The sequence below is a fragment of the Xyrauchen texanus genome, chromosome 17 (assembly GCF_025860055.1).
Source record: "Xyrauchen texanus isolate HMW12.3.18 chromosome 17, RBS_HiC_50CHRs, whole genome shotgun sequence".
NCBI classification, from domain to species: Eukaryota; Metazoa; Chordata; class Actinopteri; order Cypriniformes; family Catostomidae; genus Xyrauchen; species Xyrauchen texanus.
This window is the reverse complement of record NC_068292.1, coordinates 15,415,550-15,427,877: the sequence shown is the minus strand read 5'-3', so window position 1 is coordinate 15,427,877 and position 12,328 is coordinate 15,415,550. Positions and strand designations below refer to the sequence as shown.

General features: G+C 43.0%; 1 pseudogene; it reads right to left on the bottom strand.

Annotated features, from left to right (window-relative positions):
- Positions 1 to 12,328, bottom strand: part of LOC127657621 (serine/threonine-protein kinase ULK4-like) — a 287,951-nt pseudogene that overhangs the window by 198,665 nt on the left and 76,958 nt on the right.

Genomic DNA, 12,328 nt, shown 5'->3' with positions numbered 1-12,328 from the left:
CGGTTGGAGAAGCTCAAAATGTAGCTTCCCTGTCAACTCAAAAAGGTACTACCCAACAGACTAAGTCAGTCAAAATGAAATGATTCTGTCCCTTCTGTGATAGTACAGAGCATTATTTGAGTCAATGCAACGCATTTGCCAAACTCACCACTGATCAACTCAAGGAATGGATCCGAAGCCACAACCGTTGCTGGCGTTGTGCCAGGTCCCATCATGCTGCTCAGTGTGACCTAAAAAAGCCTTGTAACCTGTGTCAGGGTAAACACCTTCGCCCTCTCCATGAGGTAAATGTCCGTACATCACATGAGGACTCGGCCAGTGCTGAAAGGAGTTGCCTTACTAGTTCCTCTTCTGATAGATTGTACCTGGATAAACCTGTTGCTGGGAGCCGAGTCATGCTTAAAATAGTTCCTGTGCACATTCAGTATGAAGACCGCAGTTTAGAAACCTTCGCCCTTCTGGATGACAGCTCTGAAAGAACCATCCTACTTCCATCTGCTGCCAAAGCCCTAGGCATACAGGGCAAGCCTGAAAATCTCCCATTGCGTACAGTGTGAGATGACATTAGAGTTATTCATGGACTCTCTATATCCTTTAAATTTGAACCAACCCATAAGCCTCAGACCAGTTACAAGATCAAACACGCCTTTACAGCAGACTGTCTCAAATTTTCACGTCAGTCCTATCCTGTGGATCAATTGCAAAGGAAGTATAAACACTTACGAGGCCTTCCTATCCTGCCCTTTAAAGATGCTCAGCCTCTACTTCTTATTGGATCAGATCAGCTTCATCTTATCACTCCAATTGAGTCTGTTAGATTAGGATCCCCTGGTGGACCTGCTGCTGTCCACACACACCTGGGCTGGACCTTCCAGGGCCCTGTATCCTTCATGGGGCGTCCTGTATCCTCTCCACAATGTCTGCTGACCTCTGTTTGTTCACCAGAAGATGAGCTTTTCAAGAATGTCCAGAGACTATGGCAGGTGGAGACTGTTCCTCACAGAGATGAGAAAGAAGTGACTCGGTCCAAGCAAGATCAGGAGGCTTTAAAGCTGCTTGAAACAAAGACCATCCATACGGAATTTGAAGGAGTTACCAGACTGGCTACACCCTTATTACGACATAAAGATATGCCACAATTGTATGCCCCTGTAGACTCTGTTAGGCCTAACCTTCGCAGTAACGAGAGACGTTTGCTGAAGGACCCAGTGAAAGCGGAAGCCTATCGAGCAGAAATGGAGAAGCTCATACGGACAGGAGCTATTCAGGAAGTTACCAAACCAGCAGTAGACTCTGATATATGTTGGTATATAGCTCATCACCTTGTCAGTCATAATGGGAAATCTCGCCTGGTTTTCAACTGTTCCCACCAATACCATGGGTAGAGCCTCAACCAGTACCTGTTGCCTGGTCCTACCCTTGGTGCATCATTGTTAGGTGTACTCCTTAGGTTCAGAGAGCATCCAGTTGCAGTAAGTGGCGACATCAAAGCAATGTTTCATCAGGTCCGCCTCCTTCCAGAAGATTGTCCATTACTACGATTCCTCTGGCGTGATCTGAATGTAAATAAGCCCCCCCAAAGTCTTTGAATGGCAAGTATTACCCCTCGGCACTACTTGCAGTCCGTGCTGTGCCACTTATGCTCTGCAGCGCCATGTAAATGAACACAACCTGGCAGATGAGTCCATCCGGTTCTCAGTAGGGAGATGTTTTTATGTGGATAACTGCCTGCAGAGTCTGTGCACTACTGATGGAGCTAAACACTTAGTCGACAAACTGAGAGAGATACTAGCACAAGCTGGATTTGAGATACGCCAGTGGGCCAGCAATGTTCCCAGTGTTCTGAGTCACTTACCTCCCGAAGCGCGATCAGAGAGCTTGGAACTTTGGTTGGCTCAAGATAAAGCTGACACACCAGAGTCCACCTTAGGCCTAAGCTGGAACTGGCAGATGGATACCCTTGCATACAAGCACCGACCTGTTGTGTATGAGACTCCCACACTAAGGAATATCTACAAGGTAGTAGCCACTCAATATGACCCTCTGGGGTTGCTTTTACCTTACACTACCCATGCAAAGAATATCATCAATCAGCTATGGGGCAAACAGCAGTGTTGGGACGACCCAAACTTACCATCAGGGCTTTTGCAAGCATGGCACGTCTGGGAGAACGAACTTCACTCACTAACAAATGTCACTGTTCCTAGAGCATATGTCCCTCTTGAAGTCGATCAAGATGGTGTTAAGTATGAAGTCCACATATTCTCTGATGCTTCAGAACAAACCTATGGAGCTGTGGCATACCTGAGGACAATTGACAAGAGAGGCCAAGTGTTCCTGTCTTTCATTGTAGCTCGATCTCGAGTGGCCCCCAAACGATCACATTCCATTCCTAGATTGGAACTTTGTGGAGCTCTTGTGGCAGCACAGTTGGCTAAATTGCTAGAAAGGGAACTGACCTTGCTGGTGGAGAGTACAGTGTTGTGGACTGACTCTACCACGGTTCTAACCTGGCTGAACTCAGAATCCTGCCACTATAAAGTCTTTGTGGGAAACAGAGTAGCCGAAATTCAGGAGCTAACAGAGAAATGTTCCTGGCGATATGTGGATTCAGCGAATAATCCCGCTGATGACCTCACTAGAGGTAAGCCTCTGAATGCCCTCACCAAACAGAACAGATGGTCTCATGGACCTACCTTCCTACTTCAAGATCCAGTTACCTGGCCTGTGATGCCAAAATCCAACCTGACAGATGACCACACTGAATTACGGAAGTCTACCTTCTGCGGAGCTGCCGTAATGTCCTCTCAATCCAGCAATCCTGATGTTTGGAATTACCATACCTGGCAGGAACTCCTTAATGCAACTGCCAAAGAAATCCAAGTAAACCCTACCTCTAATTACTATCCTAATGCGGATGATTATCACAAGGCAGAGATCCTTATACTTAAGCGGGCTCAGCAGGAGTCCTTTCCCGATGACTATCAACGCTTAGTAGCTGGGAAATCAGTGTCTTCAGGCAGTCGCCTTCTTACTTTAGCCCCTGAAATCGATGAATCCAGTGATTTAATCAGAGTTGGAGGTCGACTAAGGAGAGTGGAGGACATTGAAGAATCTGCTGTACACCCCATTGTTTTGGATGCTTCTCATCCTGTCACACGGCTGATGATTCAGCACTATGATAACAAGTTGCATCATTCAGGACCTGAGCGAGTGTTTGCAGAAATGCGGCGCTATTATTGGATCCTCTGTGGCCGTGAAGCCATTCGTCGATACCAGCATACATGTCCAGAGTGCCAACGTTGGAGAGCACGGCCAACCATCCCTAAGATGTCAGACCTACCCTCAGCCCGTCTCCGCCTCTACAAACCTGCCTTTCATGCCTGTGGAGTAGACTGCTTTGGGCCAATGTTGATCAAGATTGGGAGACGCACAGAAAAGCGCTGGGGAATAAACTTTACGTGCTTAACGACCAGAGCAGTGCACCTGGACCTCCTCAGTAGCATGAGTGCAGATTCTTTCCTAATGGCTCTGAGGAGATTTATCACACGATGAGGTACTCCTGCAGAGCTGTGGTCAGACCAAGGAGCAAACTTCAGAGGAGGCAAGAGATAACTGTATGAAGCTTTTGCAGCGATGGCTCCTGATTTACAGAAATGGCTTGCTAGTCAAAGAATCCACTTTCACTTTAACCCCCCATCAGCCCCACACTTCAGAGGAGTGTGGGAGAGGGAGATACAATCTGTAAAGTCTGCTCTCTATACTGTCTTGGGAGTCCAGGCAGTTCCAGAAGAGGTCCTCCTAACAGTACTGTTGGAGGTAGAGGCCATTCTGAACTCGAAACTTTTAGGATATGTGTCCTCTGATGTTAGAGACAGTGATCCAGTGACACAAAATAGTTTGCTCATGGGGCAGCCAGATGGTTCCTTACCACCAGTAATTTACCCAGAGTCCGAATTGTTGAGTCGCCGACGATGGAGGCATTCACAAGTCTTGGCTGATAACTTCTGGTCCAGGTTTATCTGAAACTATCTCCCCGACCTCCAGACATGGCAAAAGTGGCAAGCTTCCCCCCCTGACCTAGCAGAGAAAATGGTTGTCATGGTGGTAGATCCACAAATGCCTAGAGCCCTATGGCCTATAGGACATGTTATCAAGACCCACCGCATTCCAGATGGACATGTCAGATCTGCTGATGTAGATATTAAAGGGCAAATCTACACTCGACCAGTAGCACGACTGGTTATCCTACCAGCTTTGCCAGATAACGGAAATAGTCCTACAATCCCAAACTGAATTAAGTCGACTTTTAGTAGGAGCAAAGCTGCTTAACAGCTTTGGGGGTGGCTGTATAAAAGGCTCTCCAAATAAGGAACTTTTATTGCAGGACTTTTATTATGATAGAGTTGTAATTCCTTACCCTTCCAGTAGAAGGCACCATTGCGTTAGTTTGCTTTGGCTGAGCCATTTTTGTTATATGGAGAGGACTGCAGTGGTGCGGATGAAAGTTTTCTCTGCCTGTTAGCTGGATGTTCGTTGGTGATTTGGTGGTTCAAAGTGTTAGTACATGACCATAAAGTAAGTGTTATTTGGTGTCTTTATGTTTAAACTGTATTGGAAGTACTGGAAGTATTAGATAACTTTATGCACTTTCTCAGGCATGCCCGGACATGCCGCGATTCATGTATGATCGCTTGATCTGTGATGTATACGGTGTTAAATATTACAGTTTATTTGTGATCTGCCTTTAACCTGTAACAATGATACTACAGAAGAGTTAATCTGCATTATATTCTGTTGAATGAGGTTTATTTGTACAAACAGTTTGTGTGTACATTGATTTGGGTTTATTGATAATAACATATCAATATTCGAGTCATTCCTTGGAAGAACCTATAATTATGTGGACCTTTTAATTGAGTTTTTTCTGTTATTTAAATGTGAAAGTGAATATGCTTGGTTTTCTGGATTGAACATTGACAGTAATCAAAATATGTACCCATTTATACTGTATTTGAATGTAACATGTCTGAATGTTGTTTTTCAGACTGTGAATCTTCTGTGTGTTTACTGCTAATAGAAGTAGAGTCAGAACCTAATAGTCCAATAGCCTCTCCAACACATTGAGTTAAAAACATCCCCTTATCTGCATGCAGGGAGAACTCCATGTGTCTGCTCAGACCAGAAAGTGGCTAGGTACAATGTGTCCAGTTTGACACGTCTGAGGCGGGCTGCTGCACTCGTTTGACAGGGCTGCACACAGCAGACGCTGCAGAGCTAATTAGAGAAGTGTTTATGAGAACAGCAAGGAAACGCTCTCACTGTGGGAGATGGAACGCTGGGTCAGTTCTGACATGATCCATCAGTGCAGCTCTGCTTAGATTCAGACTTAGATGGAGAAAATGAGAGAGAGAGAGAGAGAGAGAGAGAGAGAAAGAGCACACATCTTGTTCCTGGGCTTGTTGGAAGCGGAATAGCTTGTGGTGATGACAGATATCCTGTGTTTGTAAGGCAGTGATAAGGCCAATTAGGAGCTTCAGCTGTTCAAGACTGGGTTCAGATGAAATATAGATGAATAAGGAGAACATGATTAAAGAAAGTGCCCAGTTGTATTCTGAAGACTTGCATGCGAAAGGAATAATGAGATAAAGAGCTAGTGTTTTATATAAGATTCAGGGGAAAAGGTGGAAAATGTAACTTACAGTTTATCCAGTATATGGTGGTTCTATGTCACTGATGTCATTGGTTTAACCTGTAGAGGTCAAGCCAATCAGATCAGCCATCAGAGAGGAAATCAGTTTAGGAATGCTAATTTTCAGGAGATTCCTTAAATTTAAAAAAAAAAAAACAAACAAATATATATATATATATATAATTCAACAGTATTTGTGGCATAATACACCTTAGAAAAAAAAATATATAGTTTCACCCCGTCCCTCAAAGATGTAAATTTGTTCAAATACTTTTTTCTTACAGTTGTTTCAGGGTTTAGAGCATTATGCTGTCATTACATTACTTTTGACATTTAATGATATTGTATAATGTATATTGTGTTCTGTAAACAAGATGTGTAAATCGTGTTATGTGTAAATCAGATGTTTATTGTAAATTACCATGACTACTATGTTGCTTGGAACTGCCCCCAATACTTTCACCCTCTGTTACATTTGTGTCTCCTCTATGGTTGTGTGACAATAAAGGGATTTGATTTTGAATTTAAGACAAATTATAGCACATGTGTGAGTAGTTTTTTATATCATACCACTACACTGGTCAGTCACAGCAATATTTTTAGCTCAATAGACATACATGCACTTTCAGCTTGCACCGCCATGACACGTCAGATACTGTTAGGAGACAGACGATCAAACTGTTTTTTGTCATGTTGTCAATTTAATTGTTTTCAATTCCGGTTCCCCTTCTGTCACTCACTTGACATTGTATTGGTGAAGTGACACTAGGGGTCTTTCTTGAGAAAAGGCCAATGAGAATTGTCAAACAGAATTTGCATGTCCCTCACCCGGACATACTGGTATAAAAGGAGAGAATCGTGCATCTGTATAGTCAGATTTTTTCTTTGGAGCCGAGCAGTTGTGTGTCCAGCAAGCTGGTCCAGTAAGCCCCCGCGTAGAGTGCCCCACAAGAGACGGATGCCCCCTGCCCCCTGAACCTTGTCGAGGACATGCAAGGCTCCCAAACGTTCCTGAGGCGGACGACCCGAGGAACGAGATGCTCGTCTGGAGCTGGTAAACAAAGCACTCCATCCCCCGGTGGAGGGCTGGGTGGAGAATCCTTGGGTTTTCAATACCCACATTTTCAATAAAAGAGCAGACCCCCAGCTGGCCAGTTCTGACGAGTCCAGAGCAATAGAGCCTGTCCCTCCAGCCGAGATGAAGAAGGGTTTCTACAGCCCTTACTTCATAGTACCTAAGAAAGGCGGTGAGTTGCGGCCAATCTTGTACCTGCGAGTTCTCAACTGGGCCTTACACTGACTCCCGTTCAAGATGCTCATGCAGAGACATATCCTAACATGCAACCTGAAGACCTGAAGGACGCGTACTTCCACGTCTCGATCTTGCCCCGACACAGACCTTTCCTACGGTTCGCGTTCGAGGGCCGGGCGTGCCAGTACAAGGTCCTCCCCTTTGGCTTGTCCCTGTCCACTCGTGTCTTCACAAAGGTCGCAGAGTTAGTTTACTAAGGGAAGTGGGCATCCGCATACTCAATTACGCTGTGCAAGCTCAGGGAGGACGAAGAACTGGTCCTCATAGTGGCCCCATACTGGCACACTCAGTCTTTGTTCTCGGACCTTACACTCCTCGTGACAGCACCTCCCTGGCACATTCCTCTGAGGAAGGACCTCCTTTCTCAGGGACAGGGCACCTCTGGCATCTGCGCCCAGACCTCTGGAATCTCCATGTCTGACCCTTGGACGGGTTGTGGAAGATCTAAAGTGTCCTACCACCTGCTGTCGTAGGCACGATTAAACAAGCCAGTTCTCCCTCTACTAGGCAGCTCCACGCCCTAAAATGGCATCTGTTTTGAGCCGCTAGACCCAGTCGAGCTGTGTGCCATCCTCTGAAGATGGCCCTCCTGATTCCGCTTGCTTCCATCAAGAGGGTCGGGGACCTACAAGCGCCCTCTGCCAGCGACACTTGCCTTGGCTACCTGCACAAGGTTCCTATGGCCCCCTTTCAGGGCCAGACAGTAAGCCTGCAAATGACTGCCCCAGGAGGAGGCAGACCGAGCCTTATCGTTGCTGTGTCCGGTGTGTACTTTGCGCACATATTTTTGACAGCACACAGAGCTCTACATGATTCCGAGCAGCTCTTCGTCTGCTGTGGCGGACAGCGGAAGGGGACGCTGTCCTCAACAGAGGTTTGTCAACGCCCTTGTACCCAAAGCAAGCTTGGCTGTTGTAGAAATTTTGATACACATTGATCAGTAATAGTCATTGCAAGGGAATGCCCCTGTGTCTGAGGAATGTAGAGGGGGAGGATCTGCTTCTGTGGGAGACCTTGGGCTAAAGAGGTATAAAAAACAAGTCAGCCCTCCCCTTCGGCGTCTCGCTCATGGCACAGAGTAACTCCTGTGAAATGGCTGGGTCCTTCTTGCAAGAATAAATTCTTTTAAAAGACGGTTTGATTCAGAGTGTCTCTTACACAGTGATAACGGTTGGTTAATTTTTTGCCACAACACGGCCTTCTAAACCCAGGCCGTGCCCGACCCCGTACGCTCTATGAGGAGTGTGGCATTCTCGTGGGTACCGGCCACAGGCGCCTCTCTAGCAGACATGGGCAGAGCAGTGGGCTGGACAACACCCAATACCTTTGTGAGATCAATAACCTCTGATCTGTGTTTCTTCAGGTCCGATCATGTAGAATTCGGTAACACGGGACAGCTGACTGGGTGTACCGATTGTGCATAGCGCCTTTTCCTCTCTTCTGAGGCTAACCTGTGTGCTTTTACCCCCAGGTGAGTTCACAAAAGCTCGCGCCCCCTGGATATTTTTCCTTCATAGGGGAACGTCTAGATTACTGTCGTAACCCCCGTTCCTTGATGGAGGGAACGAGACGTTGTGTCCCTCTTGCCACAACAACATACCAACCACTGTAATGGCTGAACCTTATTCTCGGCTCCTCAGTGCAAAACCAAACAGATGCACGATTCCCTCCTTTTATACCCTTATATCTGGGGGAGGGACATCAAATTCTGTTTGCCAATTCTCATTGGCCTTTTCTCAAAGCTCATAGGCAACTGAGGCTCTCAAGAGAGACCGCTAGTGTCACTTCACCGACACAATGTCTCATTCCCTCCATCAGGGAACGGGTGTTACGGCAGTAACCTAGATGTTTTTACTGGATGAATACTGCATATTTGAACTGAAACTGATTAAAGGGATGGATAGTTCACCCAAAAATGAAAATTCTCTCATAATTTACTCACCCTCATGCCATCCCATATGTGTATGACTTTCTTTCTTCTGCTGAACACAAAGATCTTTAGAACAATGTCTCAACTCTGTAGGTCCATATAATGCAAGTGAATGGTTATCAGACCTTTGTAGCTCCAAAAGCACATAAAGGAAACATAAAATAATCCATGAGATGCAAGTGGTTAAATCAATATTTTCAGAAGCGATATAATAGATATATTATCTATATTTTCTCTAAATCTTCATTTATAAATCTAAATATAACATGTGGTACCTCAGAAAGTGATAGTTAAAGTGGAGATTTAGAGTAAAAAAGGAATTAAATATTGTTCTGTTTCTTACCCACACCTATTATATCGCTTCTGAAGATATGACTTAAACACTGGAGATATCTATTAGTTTTATGTATTATTATGTATAATGTATGTATTATAACTAATATGTATTAGTTTTATCTTCTCTACTTACTGTATCTACTAATCCTATTTGCAGAAATGACATTGGGACATAGTGGATTTGAAGGATGAGAATTTTTTTTATATATATTTAAGTTTACAATCCATCATTAACATACACATTTTAAGTACACACCCTAATTTATTCAGGAGAACTTTTCCTTATCAACTCAAGGTCCAGCAAAAAATTAAATCTCCTACATTCAATCAATTTATTTTAGTGGAGCAATTATTGGTGTTGTTGTACAAAACTTCTATAAATAATTGTGGTCATAACAGAGGAAACTCACTAAAATGTTTTAAAAAAAAAAAGTTAACCAAAGCAGCTTTATAACACTGTCCAGTGGTGCAACAAATTCACTTAAGTATTTTCTCTCTTGTGCATAGCCCTACAAAACATTTATGAAACACATATGATATTGATTCAATCCACCTGTTTCCATATAGTAGCATGCCCCTGTTGGTCTGTTTCTCTCGCACTGATTTATATGTTGAAGGATTTATAGTCAGGTTTAAGGTATGTTTGTACTTCAAATTGGGGTACTAGCGGACCATCTCTCTACTGTTCTTTCTAAATTCTTCTGTCTCCAGAAGCATTTCACTGGTTTTACACAGTAGCACATGTTGTTAATGTACTCTGTGTGGTTGGTTGATGGGATTTCATTGTGTACAGTGTATACCTGGAGTTACATTAGAGCAGATGCATCTCTCTGTTGTTCATCAGGACCTGTAGGAGACCGAGGAAGGCCTTGGCACGGATGACTGAAGACGGACTCTCCAGAGAGCGGATTATCTTCATAAAGTCCTGCAAAGAGCCGTTCAAGCTGTTAGCGCAGACTTGTTAGCACATACGCATCATTTAAAAAGACCAGGAGGTCTCTGGACACTTATTGTGGCATAAGCCCCTATTGTCTGACAGTAATTTGACAGTTGCTATCACTTACAGAGCAAGGTGCTGCAGGGAATGGAAGAGTCCTCCAAATTGCATTTGATATAAAACAGAGGTTAATAAGCTAATGAGTTCCACAGCATTTAGTGGGCAGCAAATCAGGAGGAATTGATTAACTTTCACTATCAGCATAATTGGGGGGGACTGTCAAAAGCAAAACAATCCGAAACATTAAGATTAACTACAGCACGAGAAGGGGATTTAATTAATTTCAAACGCACCTACTGTACTCTCTGCATGGATTGTAATTATATCAACAGTATTCCAAGCTGCACTCCGAGATTGTGGCACTTCCTTACCCAATTAGCCCAACTGCTCTGTGCTTCATTGAAATTTAAATTCCATGCTAGACAATGTATGAATAAACACTCTGCGTTCTGGACTTCTATTCGTCAGGGGAATTAAGTGGAGAAATCTACAGCAGTTTATAATTGGTCCAGAGGTGATACAGTAAGTTTTAAGCACTCAAAAGATTATTATTATTTTGTTCTACTATTCAGTCAAATTGGAAATTTACATACAGATGAATACAGGTCAAAGAAAATTAGCATTGTAAATCTGGGAGGGCCTTGAAGGCAGTATACAGTAGCATTTAAATCAATTTCTACAGCCATTTTCCAACTGATTGCCACAGATAATGAACAAAACAGAACCATACAATGTTTGCTCATTCCTAACACGCTACTTATCCTGGATCGCTTTGCAAAATGTTGGTTAAATCTAGCAAAAACATAAGCCAGTTTATGAAGAGAGTGTTACTTTTTTTTAAAGAAATTGTTGAAAAAATAACTAGGAGATTGGTGAATAATCCCTAGTAAAGACTGGGTGTCATTTATAATGTAGGCAGTTTATCATTACGATTAAAAGTATCTATTAAATGTATAGGCTACTTCTGATAACATTAACAGAAAGTTATTAGCAATTATTTAGAGAATAATATCAAAGCAGAGTGCAATCACAATATATTTATCACCATTTAAGCCAATAAACCTATTCTAGGTGTAGCCCAGATTAAATGAATAGTTCACTCAAAAATGAAAATTCTTTCATTATTTACTCACCCTCATGCAATCCAAGATGTGTATGACTTACTTTCTTCTGCTGAACTCAATGAAGACTTTTAGAAGAATACCTAAGCTCTTTTGGTCCATACAATGCAAGAATGAGTGCCAATATTTTGAAGCTCCAAAAAGCACATAAAGGCAGCATAAAAGTTGATGTATGTATTTATTTTATTTTCATGACACAATACTATTCTAGAGGTAAATGTGTAAGGACAACTATAAGCAAAAAATCTGTAGGTTGAATTCCCTGTAAAGTGTGAACACTGTGGCTCTAAAGCACTTTCTAAACCATGCTTTGGTCCAGGTGTCTGGGACACGACCACCTGTAATAAGATACAGAATTTACCAAGGAATTTACGCGTTTGTCTGAACAATGCAAGATGAGGAATGGTGGAGTGTGGATGGGGCATTAAGAGTGTTTGGACACCTATTTGAAAAAAAAAAAACAAAGCTTCACCTTAGAGTTAAATAAATCTTTTTGGCAGATATTTTCTGACTCATGCTAAAACCTAGGTTAATCATATCAACATATTAATGACTCATGCAATTAAAAAATTATAAAAATGATATTTCTCAATGAGTTTGTTTATAGAAACAATTAAAGTCAAAAAGAAATTAACATGCCATGAAGTCAAAGTTGTATCACCAGAAGAAAAATACCGTTCTGCCAGTCATTCTGCAGGTGTTACTAACAAAAGAGAGAATTCTGAGTGGCAGCGACTGTCAACGCAGCTGCTTCAGAACACCGTATAGTTGCTGAGACGAACTAAAATGGTCCGATCTTAAAGTTGTTGACAGATTAAGTGCTGGCAGTACTAAGAACGATAAAGGCTGTCAATAGCATACACACAACACAGCTAGAGATGGCACAGGGTGTATATAGTGTGGGTGCAAAACTGAAAGATATCAAAAAGTTATTGGCAGA